This window comes from Hetaerina americana, unplaced genomic scaffold, assembly GCF_022747635.1.
Source record: "Hetaerina americana unplaced genomic scaffold, ioHetAmer1.1.p SCAF_3, whole genome shotgun sequence".
NCBI lineage: Eukaryota > Metazoa > Arthropoda > Insecta > Odonata > Calopterygidae > Hetaerina > Hetaerina americana.
Window position 1 is genome coordinate 92597348 of NW_027286874.1, and position 23935 is coordinate 92621282.

Genomic DNA, 23935 nt, shown 5'->3' on the forward strand with positions numbered 1-23935 from the left:
GGAAAGACAGGAAATTTTTTTCTCACTTCCCGCCTCATGGTTGCTTAATTTTTGACGTCGGCTCTTCCTCATGTATAACATTAGCGCAATAGGTTAACGGATTGATGCATTTCACTTTTTCCCGTCATCATCATCAATCCAAAGATTTCTATTTTATTCTAATTCTCTCTTATCCTCGTAGCTAATTAGATCTCTATGTGGCAGATTAATTAATACCCTTGTCTTCCTCGTGTAACCTTTCCATCTATTTTACCTTCCATTATATTCTTTACAAATATGTTTTTACTCCAGTTGTGTTCAAACTGGAGTAGCAAAACCATCTGGTTATTCTTTTTCTTAAGGTGTTCCATAGGATATTTTCTTTATCTCATCTTCTGTGTATTCAAAATTTCTTACTTTATCTACCCACTTAGTCTTTAGCATTCACCTTCTGCTTCAAATTTCGAAGACTTCTATTCTTCTCCCCTGATCTTTTCTTTCTTCCCTTGAAGTGCAAGATATTACTGTTAGTTCTCTATATCTCTATGTCTATTTTTTATAAATGCCGTTTTTAGATTTAATTATTTGTTTTATTATTTATTGAAAGGCTTAATTATTTCCAAAAATTCTCATTGTATATACGAAATCTTATGCTCTACAACTGTTTCATGATGACATGAGCACATGCGCGATTTTCTCCTTATTAATGTTTGATTCCAAGTATTGTCAATGTATCACATCAATTTTAAATGAAATGAGGCCATACATCAAAAGTAGTGGTGATCAAGCATCGATCTGTAGTAAAACACCAGCGTCCTTCTTGCCATCGACCTCTGGTCACCTTTTATGACGTTGTACATGAGGTGGGTCAGTGAAACGATAATGAAAGATAGGAAGAGAGAGAGAGAGTCATTATTTTATTTTCAGTGGTTCTCTTGAATGCTCTTTCGTGACTCTTGAAAAGAGCGGTTCTTAGACAGATTGTTTGAGGTGGTAACATAAAAGAATCGTCTCCTGCTATTAAGAAAAGTAAATGTTAACGACTTGGAAGGGAATATTTAGTGGTTAATTTTATCATTTCAATCTAAATAAATAAATCAGTATGAGCAAAATAGAATTCAGTTACTTTGCTAAAGTATATATTTAATTTTTTTCATTCTCATATACCTTCTCGGTCCTTTTATTTGGATTATGGTGTGTGATACAGGAGTGCAGATATAAAAATTGATATAGATTTCATTATATAAAGACCCCAGTGCTAATAAAATAATTGATATGCATGCATATTATATCTAAATTTTGAGGAAGATGCTTTATTAATTGGGATTACCATGCAGTGTCATAATCTATCCCTTGCTCTCCACCACCCCTGCATATTTGTGACCCTTCCTAACGATGTGATGAATTCCCATTATCCGCAACCTTTACGTCACAAATTTCTACCACATGTCAAAAATCATCGGAAGCCACGTAGTTCATCCATCCTTGCATCCTTATCTCTTTTACATTCCCCTGTTTCCATTGGAAAGCCTTTCACCGTTTCTCTCCTCGCAGTCGTGGTACTTCGTGTGTTTCCTGAGTCAACCTCTTTTGTGCTGACAAAGGAATAAATATACATGATTCCTTTCCTGCCCTTTCGAACGTTGATATGCAGAATCCAGTTTTGTTCGTTGCATCAGCCGTTGGCTTTGAAGTTTGTCGATGATCTGAGACATTTGCGATTAAGAGCCTTGGGTTGCAGTGATTTTCCGCCTTTCACGTGTATGTAATTTTTTTTAATTAATGCACCTCGGGAACAACGTAAAGAGAGTTCATCTAAAAAAATGTATGATAAAATCAAAAGTTTTAGCTTTAGAAGATGAATTCTTCCTTCGTTTCTAATATGGTATATGTGCATTTATACTCAGCGCAAACTTATATGCCCTTAAACATCCTTCCGTTTCGGGGCTAAGGTTAAAAAAACTTTATTTTTAGCTATTCCTGGAAAATTATTCCCTTTTACTGATTCTTCAAACGTCACTTTCTTATGTAGTAGTTTCACCTCCGTCGAATTTGTGCATTGCTTTGGTCATGCCATTCTGTCCCTGAGATAGTTGCAGTTACGTCTTTGTGTAACGTTCGACCGTGAATTCTATCCCACTCTCTTAAGCCATTTCATCCCTTTCCTTATGTACGATTGGTCTTAGATAGATTTGATGTTTTTACGGCAAAGCGCTCTCATTCCAATTGACTCTTACTCGCATATTACTGATGCCTCCAATTCTCATTATTTTCATGATAAATTCATCCCTTTTCCTCCATGTGTAACCACAACACTCCCGCAGTACATTCCCGCAATACCTATTTATTTCAAAACACATACTATATCTGATTATCCTGGCATTCCAGGCTTTAAAATCTAGTAATCAAATAGGGATAATTATAGGCGTGTATACTGCCAGCATCTAGAGTTAAATTCAGTTTTTCATTGACACTACATTCTAGTAAATTTCTTTGAACATTGTCGTATCGGTAGAAAGATAGTCACAGACCGTTCGTTTGATCTATTCATATATACTAGCATAATGAAAGACGGATGTTTGCCGTTTACGCGTTTTGGAATCAGTTCCACAATCATTGTTGGCACGCTTTTATTATACTCTACCATATCCTGAAAACAAAATACGAAATACAAAACATCCCTTTGCTCCATTCGTTCACGGTTTATACAAATGGCAAGAAACAGTCATTTTTCTAATTCTCTTTGTCAAATACTACAACTTTTCTTTGGAAGACATGTACTCTCTATTTTATTTTCTCCGTAATCTCATTCAAGCTCTGCAGGATTCCCCATGGATCTGTTGAGCTAGCAGTCAGTAATACTCCATTTTTTATTTATAGAAAAATAATATGTATTTATGTTGTTGCGATTGCACCTCTGAGTATGCGTTACTAAGTTGGAAGTGCAACATGCGGTGTGTCAAAATTTTGATGCGCTTTCGAATGAATATTCTGCGAAATAACTTGCAAGGTTTATTTAAAGGAACTTTTGAATCATCATGATCGCAGACTTGGATTTTTCTCTCTTAGTATTTGAAATTTCCTGGTTTCGCTGTTTCACATAAAAAAGTCTAATTCTCTCTAAATTAAGTGCTATAAAATACGCCCTTCGACAAAGTTTGAAAATTTCAATTTTTCTTTTTTCGGTTGTGTCTGCCTGAGCAGACATTGAGTCAAGTCAGCGCACTTCAAAACATTGATTTTTTTTAATCGGCGTACTTCGGTTTCTGGAAAATATCCCTCTAGCCTTACTTTGGTTATTACGTCTAGACGCTGGTTTCCGCATGATGATACCCACCGGCACGTGCAGCTCACCGTGATCAAGTACATTTAGGTACTGCATTTCCAATCGCAGTAGGAACTATTCATTTCTCGCCGTGCTGCTGATCTCTTTACGACAGGCCTGTGGCAACTGAAGATGATCACGCGTCCACTATTGTGTGTCGCTGTTCTGTGTGGCATCACACGTCAATAATTATATGCGATATCGTGCGGAAGACGAGAAATATCTTAACCTGTGCTACATGCGGCAAGATATAATCCTTTTCTGTAAAGTCGTGTGCCAAAACCTTCGAAAGGTTTCTGTCAATATTATCTCTTTGAAACACATGTCGAGATGCGTGCGTAGAGAAGTTTATTCTGTAATGACATTTTTTTTCCAAATTATAATCTTTTATTACTGCTGCTCATAATTAGTGAAAAGAAACTTTTATTTAATCTTAACTCATGCTATGCCCTTTGTAACGCAAGCAAAGCTGAAAGAACAGTTAATCAACAAGGTCGAAGATTTCACACTGAAGAGCTGCCTACGTGCCTGACCCGACTTTCTAGCCACGATATTTCTTAAACCATTGAGCGCCGGAGATCATGCGCACGGTCTAGGCTGTTCTTTAAGTTCCATGGTAGAATTACTCACTTTTATCAAAAGCTTATTTTATGAACCTGTTTATTTTTCCTTGTAACCCTTATTGTGTTCAGCATGTGAATATTATCTTATAGACATTTATCACAATTTCATGTTAATTCTATTTATTTTAAAATTTATACATTTTTATGTTTTTCTATTGAACCTGAAAATACTACAGAGCAATTTATTTGAAAGTATTTCTTTAATAATTTGAATACTCCTGTTAATATTATGATAGAAAGAGTGAGTCGGGGGATAATGAATAAAAACGCTGAACAATATGATCGATATTCTTTTAATTCGACTTGGTGCTTATTTCACCACATCAGTTGCATTTTTCATCGTTGAATATAATCGGTTTACTGGAGAGAGTGAGGACTCATGCGGGCAGCAGATATCACGTGCCGAAACAATCCTCCCGTCAACCAACTCAATGCGCATGCTAGCTAGGTTTCTCTCGAAGAAACGAACGGGTCGTTTTAATGGCACCACACTTAAAAATAAATAGAACAACGCCCATTGATCGTATCTCCTAATGGGAAATGCCGAGCCAAGTGTCAAAGTATTATACGAGTGGGCGAATTAGTTTTCAAGGGGGGGGGGGCAAGTCAAAGGCACCTTGGGTGTGGTGTTGCGTGTTCAGCAGTGCAAGTCCCAGGGAGAACTGTACGGAGGAGATCAAAAGCGAGGGAAGAGACGGCGGGGGTGGGAATTCGAGAGCAGTTGGAACGAGTGGAAGAGCTAAGGAATCGACGTAAAGGTAAAGAAGGGAGAGATGGTGAAGATCGAGAGGGAGTGGTGAACACGGGCCGTAGGCTGTGCGGAGAAGGGGGTAGAATGGCGGGGGCGAGAAAGACAGGGGGTGGGTCGGTCGAGGTATGGGAGGATGGCGCGGGACGGGAAGTGTGAGGGTAAAGGGGTAGGTACTCGTTATTTCCTCGTGACCTGTCTCACTCGAGAGGAGTGGCTGAAGGGAGCGCGTAGTAAAAGGTTAAAGGGGTCGGCCGAGGGTTGTAAAAGGGGCAAAAGGGGTTGAATGAGGAGCGCGAGAGGAGAGACGCGAGTGATCGTGACGAGGGGACGTGGTGCACGGCAAAGGGGCGGGCTAGAAATCGATTGATCGATGCTTAGTTGGAGAAGCCATTGTGTATGCGAGCTTAAGAGAGCGGCATAAAAGGGGAGATATGTGTGTGTGTGTGGTGATTGTGAGAGGGGGGGGACAAAGCCGTGGGGAAGGGGGAGAATGGAATTAATGTCGCCCGTCTCTTCCGCTCTTGAGGAGACAGCATCCGGAATGAAACGCTAGAGCTAACGCTTAGTATTCCCATTGCAGACTTGGCGTGGACCGTGCTTGCTATTGTAACTCTTCGTTTTCAGATAAAGGCGAGTCTTTCTTAAGCTATACATCAAGTCTATCAATGCGCTACTAAGACATGACGAGGGCATTAGTGTCATAATTTGCGCCAGGCATTATCTATGTCGCACGTATCATATTTTCTAGATAATGACGGAAACATAATGGACTGCTACCTCCGTAGAGTTCCTACGGAAGTGAAAATATAGAATAGAGGTAACTTACTGAGCGTACCTAAAAAGATTCAGAACGCAATATAAATCGTGCCAGATTAGTTCTAATTTCATAAAAATTCACAGTTATTGGCTCATGACTCTTTAAATTTTAAAATATTTACATGGGAATTAAAAAAAAATAGTCTTTCAGAATAAATAAGGTAGTATTATAAAAGCTTCAATAAGAATAGCGTTTATTTTAATAATGGTGAATTTCCATTTGCAGCCGTGGCATTGAAATGAGATACTTCTACTTCCATTATGAGAGGAAGATAAACCCATTTGTGAAAAAGCGAGTAAGTAATTCCCCAATCCGGAAACCCTGGGAAATTATCAACGATCTAACAATGAGAACTCATTTCCCCCGTTGAAAATTCGATTGAGAGTAAAAGGGGCGTGAGCAAGATAGAAGACGTGAGAAGCAGATAGATAGGGAAGGATAAGATGGAAGAAGATAGATGGAGGTGGAATAAAGAAGGCAGGGGAGAGACTGAAAGAGAAAATTGAGTCTGAGTACGCATAGAAAACTCATTGTAAAATAAATAGAGGAGTAATGTGTATGCACATTGAAATTCTTAAAAATATATGACCGACAAAGTCTTATTGCTGATACTTTATCACAACTTTATCAGTAAACGATTACAAAATGAACTGTTTTAAAATTTTAGTCTCTGCTTGCTCTGTTCTACCTATTTTGAAAACACATCAGGTGCTGCATTCTCCCTTATGACAATAAGATGCACACACAAATTATCCCTATGACATTATTCCCATTTTACTATATCCTGGTGCATAAATTACGTATTTTAATTATTTATTCATTCAGAAAGGTTAATACACATGTCTGGAAATTAATGGTTTTATTCGCCTGCATACTATCTTCCCGCACTGAAATTTCCCATTCTGTTAATGGTAGCATCCTCGTGTATTTTAAGGTATCCTTATTATTACTACTTACTTGGTCTGCACTTGACCGGAAAGAGGAAAACATCGCGCGTGGAGGGTAGTCCTTGACGGAAGAGTCACTAAAGCGGTGCAACCCACCGGATTATTTCGTTAAAAGCAGGGTAAGCCGGGCTGCAGATCTCCCGCTTCAGGTTTTTCTTTCATCTTCTTCACTCTGCCCAGCTCTTCCTCTACGTTAGCTTGCTGTTTTACGTCCCCTTCCTGCAAGAAATAAAATAAACTTCAGTTGAATATGCTCCTCGAAACAATGCCGAGCCTTGTGAAGCGGCCGGAAAATGGACGGAAAAGGAGCACGGATATAAAAGGGGAGCGAGGCTCTGGCCAGAGGTCATCTCAGACCAGCGCCGAGCAATGTATGACAGAGAGAGAGAGAATGGATGGGGGCAAAAGATGTGGGAGAGGGCGAGATTAAGAGGCCTCCTCGTAATAGAGGATGCAATTTGATGATAGCTAAGAGATTATTTAGTGCAAAAATGGTATTGAGAGGATTAAGGGAGTCTCATAGAGAAAAGAGATTAAGGATTATATATTAAAATGTAAAGGTATTGATTTTAAGTTGAAGACTGGAAAGGGCACCTGGAGTTGTTTTACCTGCAAAATGTGTGCTCCACATGCTGGGTGATGGGGATTCGACGTAGGTGACCGAAAATTGGAAACATATATTCAGTACCTACACAAGATAAATATTAGCAGTGAAACGGAGCTTCTTAATCATGTAAAAATTAATTCAGAAAGCATTAAATATAAAGCATTAAATTCATCATATCAATTGGATGTGAATTTGAACTTTATGCATGGCTCAATTCAAATCGCTCTAGATTCTCCCGTAGTTAATTCCATTTTTTACATTTTAAAAACATGCCCTCGTTAGTTTTTGGCAAATTATTTGATATATGTTATCTTAATTAAGTCTTGTCATCTCGCATTTGTAGAATTGGAACATTTCCATCATGGGGTCACTTATATTTAATTATATGTGCTCCTTGGTAGTCGCAGAAATGCAATATTTCGCTAGGGTTATTCTAAATAATACTCTTATTGGCAATCTACCGGTTGAAGTAGTTTTTTGATGAACCAAAGCTACCAAGCGGTAGAGCGCAAATTCCCATGTCTCTCTCCTAACAAAAACACAACCCGACTTCCAACCTTACAAGAATTTTCAATACTGTATACTTCCTTCCCCCTTCATTCGGTATAACATCCCGTTACTACTCCTGCACCTTCCTCGTCCGTTTAACATTCCCCTTCTATGAAAATATTAAGTATCATCTACCCATGTTATTAAATTGCGTTATTTTACACTTATAGCCATGTAATCGGAGATAAAAAAATTGCCCATATTGATTCATCGGAGAGACGTAGTCATAATTATAGGAACTGTAAATTGAATAAAAACATTTGTGATTACACCCCGATCCTATTTCATCATGTTTAGGGGAGCTAAAGGTATTATATTTGAAAAAGAAAGTGTAATTTTTGATATGTAAACTTATTGTTGAAAACAGATACAAGATGAAACATGCGTATATCTTCTATATTCACATTACTACGTCTTAGAAAGCAAAATTAACAATAGCCACTACCGTCCATCCATCCATACCATCCATGTACCGGTTGTTCACCGTATGCCAAAAAAGTCATAGCTCAACAATCAATTATAAGGTAAAGCGGATGCTAATTAATATTGATAAAAATTAACAAATTTTACCCCTAAACAATACTTACTCTTGAAAATTTCTCTAAGAAAAGAACACCAATGACATTTTCTAATGAAGTCAATAATATTTTACGCGATGCCTAAATGTTTTTATTTTTTTCTTGAATTCATAGTTCTTTAACTTCTAGTTTAATTCGATTGCATTTTTAAAGCGCGTGTTTTCCTAGACGTGATTTATGTCTATTATTTAAATAAAATGTAGGTATTGCATGCAGTGTGAAAATATATATTTCGAATTAAGCACAAGGAGACTTACACTTTTATGTAGGAAATTATCAGTTAAATATTTTTTTCTGGAAGGGTATATGCCAATATGCTTTCCATCAAATAACCTACCCCTCTTGTGATTCCTTGCGCACATCCCTATTTACATTCGTAGAATATTGCTGTATGTGCACTAGATAGAGCATTTGATTTTGCATCAATGAAGTGATTAAATTTGAACATTATCCAAATTATGCTCGAGAAATATTGATCATACATATTAGATTAGATTAGAAATGAACCGTCAATTTATTTTGAATTATACTAATATCCTCCAAGTTATCACAAATGAAATGTATCCATGAATATTTTACATATACATGGGCATTTTTTGGACATAAATGGTTACATTCCAATGGATTTACTTGCTTTCTAGACTTGATTGTTAAGTTGAACTTGGAGATTTTAGCTACGTGTACCAGGTTCACCGAAGTTTTCTTCCAACATTTCCTGACAGTTCATTGAGCATTATATTGTTATCTAATATGCTAATGAGCAACAGCTACGACTACTGGAAAGCTCTAAGGCAAGAATTTAAGAATAATAAACTGATGTATCAACTTGAAATTTGTTGACTTATGGAGAACGTAACTCGTATCTGGCCTGAATGCTTGACATTTTTGTCAATATACATAACACCTTATATCAGATTCAAGCGCAAAAATGTTTTTTTCTCGTAACTGGTTTTTCAGTTTCTTATGCTGAGTGATGTTATATATTGCAGTGGCATGGGGTATTTGCGTCCACTAATGATCTAACTCTGAAGCTCTTGGCAAGTTCAACTTCCTAGATTTATCCAGAAAATTATGCAACAGTGAAATTTTCGATGCAAATGAAGGCACGAACGTTTAATATTTTCTTCTTGGGTAGAAAAAAATAGAAAGGATAAATCAAAAACTTTTTGGATGCAACTCTTTCCCCTTCGGTTTCCAAAGTTTCGCTTCATATGAGACCAACAAGAACAATGTACGTGGGAAGGATTAATGTAAGTGGAAAGACAATCAATGGAACAAAAAGATCTCTCTCTCTCTTGTTCCTTTTCTCTCCTCGAATGTTTCATTTCTCTATTTCGTTGATCTCACCTTTTCAAATCCTACTTGTTTTCTTTTCTCGATTATCTCATGTCGTCCCGATTTCACTCTTTCAGTTCTCCATCTTCCTTCTACTCGATCACTACTCACCTTTATTCATGCCTTTAATGTTTCCAGCCTTCCTCCCTATCCTTATCCCACCTTCCCTTCCCAACTTTTTACCACCATGCAATGCCTACCGATGTCTCCTCTCCCCCATCCTCGGTCCCGGGAGCACTCTTCTTGTGAGCCAATCACTGTTCGCAGCGGAAACGTGAGCTGTCACTCGACGGTCGAGCATCGATCGCTCCTCAAACCTACACGTGGGGGAATGGAGACAGACAAGACACGGAGAGAGAGAGAGAGAGAGCGAGTGGGAGGAAGGGTGGTGCATGAAAGGGAGCAGGGTAGGGGGTGGTAGAGAATGAGAGGAGAAATAGCTACCTCGTTCCCCTTCTTCCCCCATACTTCCCCGCGGGCGTTCTTTCTCATATCACCATCATTCTGAATCTCGCTGAATCCCCTTCGGGCTCCAACAGTAGTCTTTCGATGAGCGGCGGCTATGATCTCACACAGCCACTAATTGCTGGTTAACCCTACTTGCTCCCTTCAGACTGTGCAAGTTTAACAAGTGTGTTGATAGCACGAGTGCTAAGTGATATCTTATTATTCTTCTGATGTTATCATTTTGCTAATCTTCGAGTAATGACGTCTAAATTATTTAATCCATCATTAATAGAATGTGAATATAAATAATAAGCTACCATTTATTCTTGTTTTAATCAATTCTAAGGGCTTTGTCTTTCGACTAACAGAAAACAAACAAGCAGAACATTTTCCACCAATCAAGCACTTATAGAACCGGTATATTTTTTGACTGAACGCTTGTATTTCATAAGATATTCTTTTACTTTTGATTTTAGCTTCTTATTTTTCATGTAGCTTATTGTACTTCTTTATATGCTCTTTGAAAAATTATCGAGCAAACATCATTCATAGGGTTACTTTGCCAAAGGAATCATTTCTTAATTTGCCATAGCGTTATGTTTCATCATAATGTTGAAATCAATTTCTTAAACTTAATTACATTTCTTGAAAAGGCATTTCAAATTATATTATAGAAGTAAGATGCATAATAAACTGAGATTAAATATGAAATTTCCATATTTATTGTGACATTATAATATTAATTTAAATATAGTTAAATAGCTTTAGTGAAAATAATTCATTTAAAATAAAGAAGAGTGTATAAAACATGACGAATATGCCTTTTGTGAATATTACTTCTGCATTGGGCGCAGATTGTCAAAAACAGAGCAAATTACATACTGCAGCCGATTTAGAATTCTAGATTCTTCAAACTATCCCATGTAAGGCTAAGAGTGCACTGAGGGTTCGGTTATGTTATTATCTTAACCATTTCGCTGTGCTCGGTTGATAATAAAATGTGTTTGATTGATTGACATATGTTCATAAAAAGGAATGCTACGAAAATTCAATCATATGTTGTGAATTCATTAAAGTAAATGTTTCCACCTTGAAACTCATCTTTAGGCCCTGATTCGGCTCACCGAAGCTCCTGAAAAGTCTTATATGGCCCGTGGCACAAAAAGATAGGACATCACGGCTCTTAGAAAGACCGCAAAAGCGACTGGGGGACGTCGAAAATAGCAGTTCACACGGATTATAACCCATTTATATTGAATGACCTCCGAGTTTTTAAATTAAACAAGGAAGGTGCTCAAAATGCATGGACAGGGTCAAAATAAAAATCTAAAGGGTTCCATTCCCTTTATATTCAATCGTTATTCACCGCAATCAATACTCGCTACGCGTATGCAGAGTTCCCCTATGGGTGATTTTCGGGGAGTTCTGATCCGGTAACGAAGTCGTAATTTGGTGCATTTGCCAGGCTTAGTTTCTACTGGTTTTCAATTCTGTTCATTAACTGCATAAATAAAACAGCTAAAAATAAGTATAGTACTACTTTTTTGCTGCTGGTTTTGAATTGAAAATATTATTTTTTCCCAAATGACTTTGGCCACTTCCTAGATGCTTATCTATATATCTCTAGGAAGAGTAAGAATATTATCTGGATATTTTTAATGTCCATATACGTTAATTTATTCTATTAGTAATAGCAATATATCGTATACATATACCGTTCACTTTTTCTTATTTTACCAGCAAATTCATCTGATATGGCGGTGAAATGTGTTTGAGGTTGTTATTTGACTGATGCAATCGCATGAAAGTTGGATACCATGTATTAGATAAGCCTTCCTCCTTTTTACTCACTGTGAGCTTAACTACTACTAGTATTATTTTTTTATCTTAAAATAATTGAACGGTTTGCATGAATTTAAAAAAAAATCGCTAAATCATTAAATTGCAATATTATCATTCGAGTAGTCTCACAAATCAATTAATTTATGTATCTTTATTATTGTCAGCTTTATGGGGAGCCTCTTAAGCCTGGCGGGACTCTAAGCCTGTTGGAAAAGATACGTAAAACATGCACACATAATTGGATGACTTTTTATCCCTCAATTTGCACTTAAATGACATTTTCAATTTTCATTCATCTATAAAGCATTGATTTTCTGTATCAATATTTGTTTCTTTCCACCCCGGACGGTTCCTGTGGCCCGTGGGCCCCTTGGCATCCCGATAGACTCTTGGCTTGTCACCGGGTTTCCGAGGGGTCCGAGTTTACACAACATCTATGTCCTTGGCGGGACTTGAACACGCGACATTTGGGGTTAACAGCAAACGGGTGTGCACCTGGAATTGGTTCTGCGTACTTGATATTGTGTCCTACTTTTGATTTGAAATAATGGACAAATTTGCGCGAATAAAAGTACAAATAATGTAACTAAAGTAATATTCGGAATGCTATTAATAACGTTATACTATTGTTACAGTCGAAAGATTATGAATATTTGCCCTTTTTTTGGCATTTAGGTCTCCCAAAAGCTGTTGCCGTCTTTATTGCAAAACCAACTTGATTTTAATGTATCGACTTTTTTACTTAAGTTTGATTCAATCGTGAAATTGAAAAATGTCATTAAAAAAGTGATAGTTTCTGTTTCTGAAGGTTTAAATTTAACAGAGGATTAACATTTTCAATCCCAGTATCGAGATAGCACAAGTTCTATTGGCATTAACATTTTTTTATATTGAACGACTTGCCCGAAAGTGTACGACATTTATTGAATAAATAGAACATATATGCTATAGGTCTTAGTTTCCAAAAGACAGAATGACCAAGTTCAATTTTTTCATCTGTTAATAATTATTATCTTGAATCATTTAATGGCTGAGAAGTATTATTCAACAAAAATAACTATATCCGTAACCGTTACGCATACATTTTTTATATTATAATTATATGAAAGTTTTGAAATTTTAGTGAGTCGTTCTAAATTTTTTTTAAGGTCAACACTTTGTAAGTTCTATAACTTATTTTAGTAGCTAATTGAGTGAAAATGTTATTTTAATTTTTGAATGGTTGTTTTGAGTCTTTAATGATCGTAGAATGTGACTTACTAGTAAAGTCAGGTTCCAGGATTCGTTGGCCACTATAAGATTGTTTTCGTCGTATTTACGTGTAACACATAAGGAGAAAGGATTTAACTAATATAAATATATGTGTATTTATAATATAGATTACCTCCTGTGAAAAGTGTTCACCCTTCACGGATTATATACAATTCTGCAATGGCGTATGATGACTTTTGGAGAGTAAGAACTTGGCATATAAGTACATTTGTACTTATCAGCACATGTGAATTGTTAATTTATCGCCGTTTTATTTTATATTGTAATATTATCTTTGTTGAGATGTGTAACTTATTCAACCGTCCATGTATATTGGGGACCCAGGAGTATCAATCACTACCAGTCCCTTTCTGTTTGAATTGAATCAACTCATAATGTGCTCTAGCACATAACGTTTATGCATACGAAAGCTAACAATGAGGGCCTACTATTGAAGAAATATGTTGATTTGATTTCACTTCTACGATGCAGTTTCAAATAAAAGATAATTCAAAATTAAAACTCTAAAAAACAAACTACGGAAATTTGGAGACTAGGCTTTTGCCAGTTTTAATTCGGAACGGAATACCTCTCAGTTACTGTGTTTGTATGAAAATAAATTATGTCATAAATAATGATAATCTTCTTTCGAGCAAAACTAGATAATAAAACACTTCTAATATGAAGTATCTACTTAGTTGCTGATACAAATTGTAAAAAAATTTATTCATAGAACAAACTTGATTTTAGAAAGTCATTTATTTTCATGCCATGTAATTTAATCAGCAGCGTTCTTCCTTATCTCTATATAGCGGATGATAGGGGAATAATGAAAAGAAATTTAAATGCTACGGGTATTAAAAAGAACAAAAAGCTTATGAAAGCTTAAAAAAACTAATGTCCTGGGACCTTTGTTTATCTCTCGTGATGCTATTTTGAGGCTTGTGACGCATAAGTGAGCCAGAAATACCCGACGATGGTGACGTCAATTTCATTAAAGCGATCTCAAAATGGGTTGGGAGATGAAAATCGGTGGGAGACGAGAGAAACGACCACAGGAGCCTCCGTCTCGAGGGAGAGAGTGGGCGAGGTCCGTGATCTCTGTGCGAGAAGTGAGGGCATTCGACGACGGCGGGTAAAACAAGCGAGAGAGCATAATCGCTTCAAGTCGATACCTTACCAACTCACCGGTACGTGGATTGCGAGCAAAGGCGACTTTGAAATTCGAATCAGGGATGTTTGCCCTCTCGTGGGGGAATAAAAGGGAGAGAGAGAGAGGTGTGCGGGTGTCATTCGTTGCTGAAAGAGAGACGGTGCCGTACGCCGACTCTCTGGTGCCGACACGCATGCGGCTGGCCGCGTTCCCTACTTCTGGGCTCTCCTCCTTCTCTTAGATTTTCTTTTCTCTCCCCCTTCCCCCCTGCTATCCGCTTTTCTCCACCTCCCTGCTCACCATAATCGCCTACCCCGTCCAATTGCCTGAGTCTACGCTATCAAGAGCCACCTCAGACTGGAGCACCTCGCTTTGGAGGATGTAATTTATCCGCGAAGGACGAATTCGAGCGGAATGCTTCAGCATGAGATAAAAAGAAACAGATGAGAGCCATATCATGGAGAGTTTGTTAAACTGTCACTCAAATGCATTTACTGTTGAGCCTCGAACCTTTGCGTCTCATCCGTTCATTTTATTCGTAGCACATGATCATTTTATTGGTTTTGGTTTTCCTCGCGATTTCTAGATACCTCTCTCGAACGTTCTAAGTAGAAAACGGTCAAAAAGAAGAGGCTGATCTCCGTAATTTTTACTAATTACTACGACTTAGAAATAAAATGTTGAGGATACTATTAAAAATCAATTACAAATATGATAAAAATGGCCAAAATGTTTTTCAGCGCACCAAATTCTCTCATGGTTAATCTCAAGTTTTTTCTTACTTCTCTTAATTATTATCATTTTCATTATTTAATTCTTATGTTGCTCAACTTTTGTTAAATAATTACTTTATAAATACACACAGAATTATTTGCAATTTAAAATATTATTTTCAAATAATGAATGAAAACTTTTAAGGGAAAATCAATATAATTATAACGAATTGAAAGAGGATATTGATGCACAAGAATATTAAAGGGACAGAATTTTTTCACGTCACCAAACGGTTCTAATTTTATGCATGAATAACTCTATTTAATTATATATGATACCAGGACATCGGTAGGGAATCTTTGGCACTGGCAACTATTAGTCACTTTTATTTCCAAAATATATATTTTATTTTCAATACTTCAGTATTTATCTGAAATTATTGTACAGGAATATGTTTTTTTACTGGTTTTAATATTCTTTTGCATCCTTTATCTTCATGTGGATTATAATATCCTTATAGAGAAATAAATCTTACATTTTCTTTTTCCAAGTCAACCAGATTCAGGTCCTTGAATCTTATCCATAATACCCTCTCTAATTTTTTTGATTATTTTTCGTTTTATTGCTTTTACCTACTGTCTTATTCACATAGGCATAAAAAATGCAATTGAGTTTCAGAATCAGCGAATTCCTTCGTCCCGATTTCTATGGATACCGGAAAAGCAGTAGGATAAGGGAGAAATTTCAGAAAGTTACACCAATTCACGGCCACGTACTCACAGTCGTGCTCAAAATACTCTTTTATTTATAACTCAACTGAGGAAATTTTTTGAACAGTCAATCAATATTTAAGAGGCAATTATTTTCTATTTCTCTTTTCATTGCGAACATTGAATTCGAAATGTGGCCAACCGAGCTAGGAATTCCAGTTTTAGCGCATGGATACCAAATGATATTTTAATCATTTACCTTTCTTAATTATGAACAGGGGAGTGCATTAAGCACCTTGACTGTAACTCTCTCCTCTTTTGAAATGACTTTGAATTGTTTGAATCTTTGACTAATTTGTTTTGATCAGTGTCTTTACCATATTGACCTATTTTTACTAATTAGCACGTATACTGTAATTTTCCACATATGGTCGATTCCCGCGCAATTCTCACTGTTATAGTGTTCTAAATTACCGGAAATGTGCATGGGTTTTACATTTACATACTTCTTTTTCTCATACTGAAAAGTTTGAGTTTCACTCATGGCAGACGTTTATGTAGACGTGAAGGTAACTGTTTTGATTGTCAATTCCACATAGAAATATTGATGTGATATTATCGTTAACTGACCAACTGCCCTGGTGAACCACAATTAAATGTCACCTTTTCGGACCTATTGAATTGAAAGATAAAAAAATTATAACTTTGCAGAAGACGGCGGTAGTTGAATTCTTTTGAGTTAAAAATTGTTTATTTTGTAATATTGTAAAATTGTTTGCTGCAAAAAGACAAATTGCATTCACTAAAGAAATAATCAATAAATTGTCACGTCAAATTCAAGCTCGTATTTACCTTCCAATAACGTTGACTAATTTTCATCTCACGCATAGACGTCACTACTTGTTATTCTAATGACGGAGTATTACATGTAAGAAATGTTTTTTAGCCCCTCAGCATAAAAACTCTTTTTATATGCCTTTCCCTTTTCTTCTCTTCCTCTCTTTGCTTGATTCCCCTTCACTGTGTCCGTCTCGCCTTTATCTTTCTCTTTCTCTTCTCGTCCTAAACTTCACCCCACGGCGTGGCGGCCCCTCCCTCTTCACCCGAGTTCCACCATTCCACCATTCCCTTCCATGTCCCACCGCCTCACAGCACCCTCTACACCCAAACCACCACCCACCCCTTCTCCTTTCTCCACCCCAGACCCTTCCCACCGCCGCCCTCTTACCCTTTCCTTGCCCTTCAGAATCGATCCCGGGGCCTTCCACTCCACGCGCGCGCTCTCTCTCTTTCCCCCCTCGTCCAATTCTCACTCTCTCACACCCCTTCCCCATGCATCACCCCACCCCCCATCTCCATCTCACCCCTCATCCCTCCCCCTTTCCGTTTCCTCTTCGTCTCTCTGCCCCTAACCTCCCGCCCGCACCGCTTCAATCCCTCCACTCCACACCCACTCCTCCGGTGAACGCCTCGAACCACTCCCTCCCTCCGTCCATCCTAACTGTGGCTTCAACCACCTAGCGAGCGTATCATTTTAGCACTTTCCATAATCCATTCTCCATAAAAAAGGACCCACTCGTTTTAACCCAAACTATCAACCTCCATGAGTTTCTAATACAGTTCATCCATAGCGTCACTGAATTTCCGAATATTAAATCCCACGCTTGTGGGTGAATCATGAACATATCGGTGGCACAGCTGTGAAATATTCATTGGAATTTTAAAGTAGTACTAAGTGAGAGAAACGTAATATTTGGGATATGCGAAATCCAATGCGACTCATGATTAATATTGAATAGTTCTTACGAAAACGTTTATAACGTTTTATTGCAAGAGAAATAATTTTCCTTATGAAATACAACGTTCAGTAGGGGTCAAAATCCATGATATATCAGATGATTAAAACTTTTCGCTAATACTAAACAGATGGTCCCGTGGTTTGAATGCTGAAAAATAAATTATGACAGTGTATTTAATGGATACCAACATTTGTAGGGATTATTCTGGGGTGCAGATAATGAAACGGGCTTAATCTGTGACTTTCAATTCAGATATGTGATTTTCCCTCGCTGTGTAGCTCAGTAAAGTGAACTTCGTATCAAATTAACTGTCTGATTGATTGATGTAGTGAATCCATACTTTATCATATTAAGTTAGTTTTTCGAAAGAAGTAAGCAATATAAAAATTTGTAGCCGGAGTTTGCTTCCCCATTTAATAAAAATATTTAGATCATCAGTGCATAAATATTCAGTTTCTGTAATGTCTTTCAGCCGTTACCTAGTATTGCGCAATTATAGATGTGATTATCATTTTTAACCAAGTATTTCTCATAGTGACTGCGTTAGCTATTCCATCTTTCTGGGTAAGCGTGTGTTTTATGAATACAATTATTCAAACTTTGTTTATTCTCTTTTCAGTTTGGGATAGGGTTTTTTTGTACAGTTGTCATGTCTCTGACTCAAATGTTTTGCGAGAATGCCACAGGGCACCACTATGTCTTCTGAAATAGACGTAGGCCATTGTATTCACTCGGCGCCTCTTTCGAGGAGTCGGCTGGCTTGCAGATTATTTCTGCTCCTAAAACACCCTTTTGAACATGACTTTAAATATAAAAATCCTCGTAACAATTTGGAAGGACACAAATTTGAAAAAGTGTCATTATCATGAAAAATTTTTGCATCATTAGTAAATTTGATAATAAATTTTCCCAAAAGGTACTCTTTTCCATGAACAAGTATTATATATTTTGCAACTCACGTATTCTATTGGGATCCGAAACTTATTTTTTCAACTTTGGCATTTTGTTTATCAAGTAAAGCATAAATCGTTAAAAATACATCGAACTCATTCGTAAAATTATATTTATTGCAGTGATATTGATGGTAAATATTTACCAGAAATTGTATTCGTCAATTTTTTAACTCCTATGCAAAAGTTGAAACCATTTGACTGAACAATCTTCAATATCAAATATTCACTTCGAAGTTAAATAAAAGTAATTGGTAGGGGTTTGTAAATTAAATAATGCGTAAACACAGGTATTATTATATTTGAAATCTATTTACCAATTCCATTTTATTATCTCTGTTAAAATATTCAATGATGGATATTATATTTTTAATATTTATTTGAAATATTGTTATTTCTATCAATACTCTTCATTAAAAATTTGGTTCAAATCCATACGAAAATAATAAAATATAAACTACACTCTGGTTTTATTGATTTTATCACCAGGGAATTCACATATCCTGTTCATTTGTGAAATTAGAGCAAAGTAAAATGCTTACAGAAATTCAGTGAATACCATTTTTAGCTATGGTATAATAAATAAATCCCATGCCGTTTCATGAAACATCATTGAATTTTTGTTCAGTTGAATTCCGTTGCAATGCATAGATTGAATTAAATCTGCTTATCAATTCTCTTTGCCTATTTTATGGCTTTGAAATTCTTCAATCTCATTGTCTGTGAGACAGCCATGCACGTGCGCAGGATGGACGAAAAGACTTCACACTGCCAAAGTAGTGGATGAAATCCCTATCAATGCCATCACCATTAAAGATTTTTCGTATTCAGACGTTCAGTGAAAGTATCATTTGAGCACGTGATGAATGCTCGAAAAATCGTTCTTTGAATTTTTTCCTTGGCATCCGGATTTTCCCGAGGTCTTTGCTTTCGCAGTGATTGAGACGTATTCCAATCCTTATTCTGCCCATGAATCTGTTTTGGGAAAAGGGAATTCTCACTGGGAAACTCAGAAGTACGTGATCACATCGCATTCTTCCATATTTTCACTTTTCTTAGAGTCTAAGACCGTTTGATACAGATACTAAATGTCTTTAGATTTCTTGCAGCATTAAATTTATATGTATTTCGTTTGAATCTATGTTTCCGGTATTTTGTTTTCTGTTTAGCTTTAACAGTGTGATTGTAAAAAAAACAATTTTTTGCTGTTTTATCGTATGTTTTAATAAAACGGGAAAATTTAAATTTAAAATAAATTAAGATTCTGGGCAGAATTATTTTCTTCATGACTTAGACATTTTTTGTTTCATCAGGATATGAAAATGTGAGCACTGCTACCTAGAGTTTCTTCTCTCTCTCTCCCTGCCTCGGTATTATCTCTTCTTATCTTCCATATCTATTTGGGAAAAATATTCCATTATAAGTTTATTAAGCTTTACTACTTACGGAAACTCCTGAATGGTTTAAACTGTGGGCAAATACATATGAAAACATCCACTGATATCCGAGAACGTAGACAAAAAGTCATGAATACATTCATTTCGACTCTTGCATTCACTAACAGTTACAAGGGGTTCCATTTTCTGGCACATATTAATGCTCAAATATAAAATTCAATCAGATCATTCATAAGATTAACCTTTGTTTCACAATGTATGCATAGAAAGAGCAAATATCACGTAATGCAATCGCATGAATGCGTCGCAGTAACTTGTCGACGCCTTGCGCAATTTAATGGCTTCGCGAGTTTGGATTCTTGAGCCGTTTGTCATAATGTCGTAAACCGGACCAGGGGTTAAGTTATTCGTGTCCTCATGCCTCCAATGTTGACCTCCATGAGGTTGGCTGCCCCTATATCTGCCCATCCTTCTATTACTCCGTCTCTCCAATTACTGTCATCCCCCACTCCTCGTTCTCCTATTACTCCCCACTCCACGCGTGCACACCCCTGCATCTTTCGGCGCACTTGCTCTACTCTCTCCCGTTCACGCGCTCACGCACACACACATGCCCCCTATGCTCCCCCGCCACAACATCTGTTCATTGTTCCTCTAAGCAGCCGACCTGCCAAACCGAACCCCCTCCCTTCCCTCTCCCCCTCCATCCCCCTCCTCTCCAACCCCTTAGCCCTTTGTTCACTCGCTTCCTCCCCTTCATATCGCATCCACGCCCGAGCCGGCACTAATCCAAACCATACGCATCTCTTACCCCCTTCCTTCCCCGACCCCCCTCGCCTCATCCACCCCGCTCTCTCCACTCCCCTCACCCTTCTCGCACCCCCACCCTTTCCTCCCTTCACTCTTCACTCCATTTCACGCCTTAATTCGTCTTCCCTCCCACTCTTCCCCCTTTTCAGCCCGGTTTTCGCATTCCTCCCCCTTTGCCTTCCTCCCCTTTTTTTTCGCCTCTCTCCTTTTCTCCGACACTAGACCGTTTCGTTACGTCACCGGGTATAATTTATTCCTGTGTTGTCGCCGCTGGCTCCTCCGCCGGCTCCTCTCTCTCTTTCTTGCGCTTTCCTACACACTACTCCTCCTCACCCTCCTCACCACCGCCGCACCGCGTCTACTTCTCCTCCTCCCTCTCTCTCACCGCCCCCAACAACTATCCCTTCTCCCCCCGCCCCCTCCTTTTTCGGGCTTTCGGAAGACGAGGAGCGAGATGATGATGATGGGGAGAATGAGAACAAGGAGGAAGGAGGAGGAGCCGGGAGGGGGAAGAGTGGTGGTAGTAATGGTCGGAGACGCGGGCTCGAAGGAGTGGGAGAGAGACAAGGGTCGGAGATGGCGCTGGAGAGGCCTCCGAGATAGGGAGGAGGGAGGGGATGGAGCGGCCGAGGGGGGGGGGGCGCGAAGCGAGGGTGTGTTCCCTGGTCTGCGGGACGAGGGAATTTCGTAAGGGAGATGATGGGAGGGCGTGGCGGAGGGGGCCGGCGAGGGGGCTTGTTGTTGGCTTGGAGGGTTGACAGGGGGGTGGGGCGAAGGCGAGTGTTTGGGACGGGTGACAGCAGGGGGTTGGGAGGATTTTGAGCGGAGCCGTGGGGAGGAAACGAGGGAATCGTGGCCGGCGACTGGGGTGGGTGGTGCGAGGGAACGAGCCGCTCCGAATCCGAGTGTGATAGAGCGCGCGTAAGGGGCTTAGCGTCGGCGGCGCACAGCCCCGGCAATCCTCGCTTTCTCCCATCGCAAGCGACCCTGAGGGAGAGCAGGCGGGAGTGGGGAGAGGGATTGCGACGGGTGTGAATGTGGAATGGGGGCGGCATCCGGAGTGGATCGAGGGAGAGGGGGGATGAAGGGAAGGAGGATAATAAGAGGAGAGGGCGACGCTGAGGTAGGTGGGTACACAACGCTGCCAGCGAGTAGTAAAGAGGTAACGAGGGATGTCGGAATAATGAGAGGTTTAAAGGAGGGAGGGAAGGAGGAGAAGAGTGGGGAGGAAGAGAAAAAGGTAGGCGGAGGGAAGTGCAGGGAAGGAAGGGAGGAATGGGCGGAAAGGTCAGAAGCGCCAAGGAGAGGGGTTTATGGTGAGGTAGGGCTACGGGAGTGATGAGGATCGGCAAAAAGTATGGGAAGGAGGAATGAAGGAATGGGAAGGAAGAGTGAGGGAAAGGATTGAAGATGAAAGGAAACAGAATGAGACGATGAACTAAAAAACGAGAGATGATGAGAGTTGAGCGGGATAATATGTTCCTTCACTTTCACTTTCATATGAGCAAGAAATATTATTGAACCCGACTATGAGAGCGATTAGCCTGAGCTGAATTTGAATGTTCCGTGACTTCTCTCGTGCACTCTGTCGTGCTCTTCCTTTCCCTCTTGGGCACACACAGCACCACTAGAACTTAATGTCTCGTCTATTTTTATTGCCTCTGGGGTATTCAAATTCACTTGGGTGAAGCAGAACGGCACTCGTTTCTCTTATGCCGGAGCGCCACTCTTCCTGAACGGCCTTCTGAGGCTTCATCTGCTTAAATTACGTGAGATAAATTTGGAACGACATGTTCATAAGATATAAATGAGTAATTGAACTTTTTAATTACTGTGACCTTTTTTAATGTTACTTGAGATTGGAACGATGACTGTTTTGTTGAGAACTTTTATTGTGATTTTTTTATTTAGAGAGACTTAAAAGTCAGGAGTATAATACGGCGTCTTTTATATATTTTCGTATATTTGTTTTCATATGCGCATGGAAATTCTTGGGCTGAATTAGAAAAGTTTTTTAGAGCTTTTTGGCGCCTCAAACTCGAAAATTGGATCTTTTTATTTAGTGCAAACTACCGCTTTGCATATAATATTGTACGGTGGAAACATCGCGAAATTATATTTCAATCGATCAGAATTGAATTTCAATCAATCAGATTGTCTTACCGCCGAAAGAATGCTAATATTTCAAAGGAATTTACATTATTTATGCTATGTTTTCCAACTACCAACTATTTCACTTACATTATATGTATAGGCAGATTGGTATAATTGATTGAATGACGTTTTTGAATATGGTTAAAAAGAGTGTGCAATGAAGCTTGCTTGACATATAACTGGTAATATGAAATATGTGAAGGTAGTTTTTTTGCGTATCATGTTTTTATTTCGAAGATATCCTAACGATCTTTAAGCGAGTAAAATCGTTTGATTATATTTCATTTCGAGAGGTTCCATTTATGTAAAAATCGATCAACTTTCAAAATATTTAAATAACCTCATTGTTACTCTCAATGAGGAATCAAGTGTAAATATGAATTAGAGTTGCACTCATTACATTGTTTCAAGCGTTGAAAAATGATTGTGGGAAAAATAGGTGTAGGATTTATCACAAATTTCTTTTTGCGGAGAAAATGAGGTAACTATAATCTATTCTTACCTTTAACACAGAACCCAATACCCAATTTATAGTCTAATTATACGAAGACATTTTTAAGTAACGCTGTTTTCTTTTATACAGGTAACGGGAAGTTGAAATATACATATCATAGGTAAATTTAATTAATCAATTTCTTTTTTTCGAAAAAAAAATTCCAATTGAAGTCGTTTGTTCAATCTCAAACGTATCCAACGATTTGAGTACTTGATACATAGAACGAAATAAAGGTTATAATCGTTTACACTTAGATTATGAAAGGATGAAAAATACATATACTAAATTGGATATAATTTGCGAAACAATGTATTGATACAACAATGTAGCAGAAATTATGTTGTACAATTTTCTTATAAAAACATTTTTTTGTATTTGATAACTGCCTATCTTTTCTAACTTATTCATATCCATACCAGTCGTGTCACATGTAAGTTCGCTGGCGTGGTTCCTGGAGTTTTAAGTTAACGATGAGTATTACTAGAGTGAACTTAATGCTGGCAGGTCGCGTGACTTCTACCCAGGGGTAGTTGAATCAGTTCACTTTTCTGGGGTAGGCGTCAATGAAGACTTTCACGTGGACTTTACCGAGTTCAAATCTTATTGGAGACTTTCAAAGGTAAAATCACCTAACCTCTTGTTTGAGCAGAACACGCGAAGTCCAGAACGTGAGGTTACATGAAGAGGCTATTACTGAAATA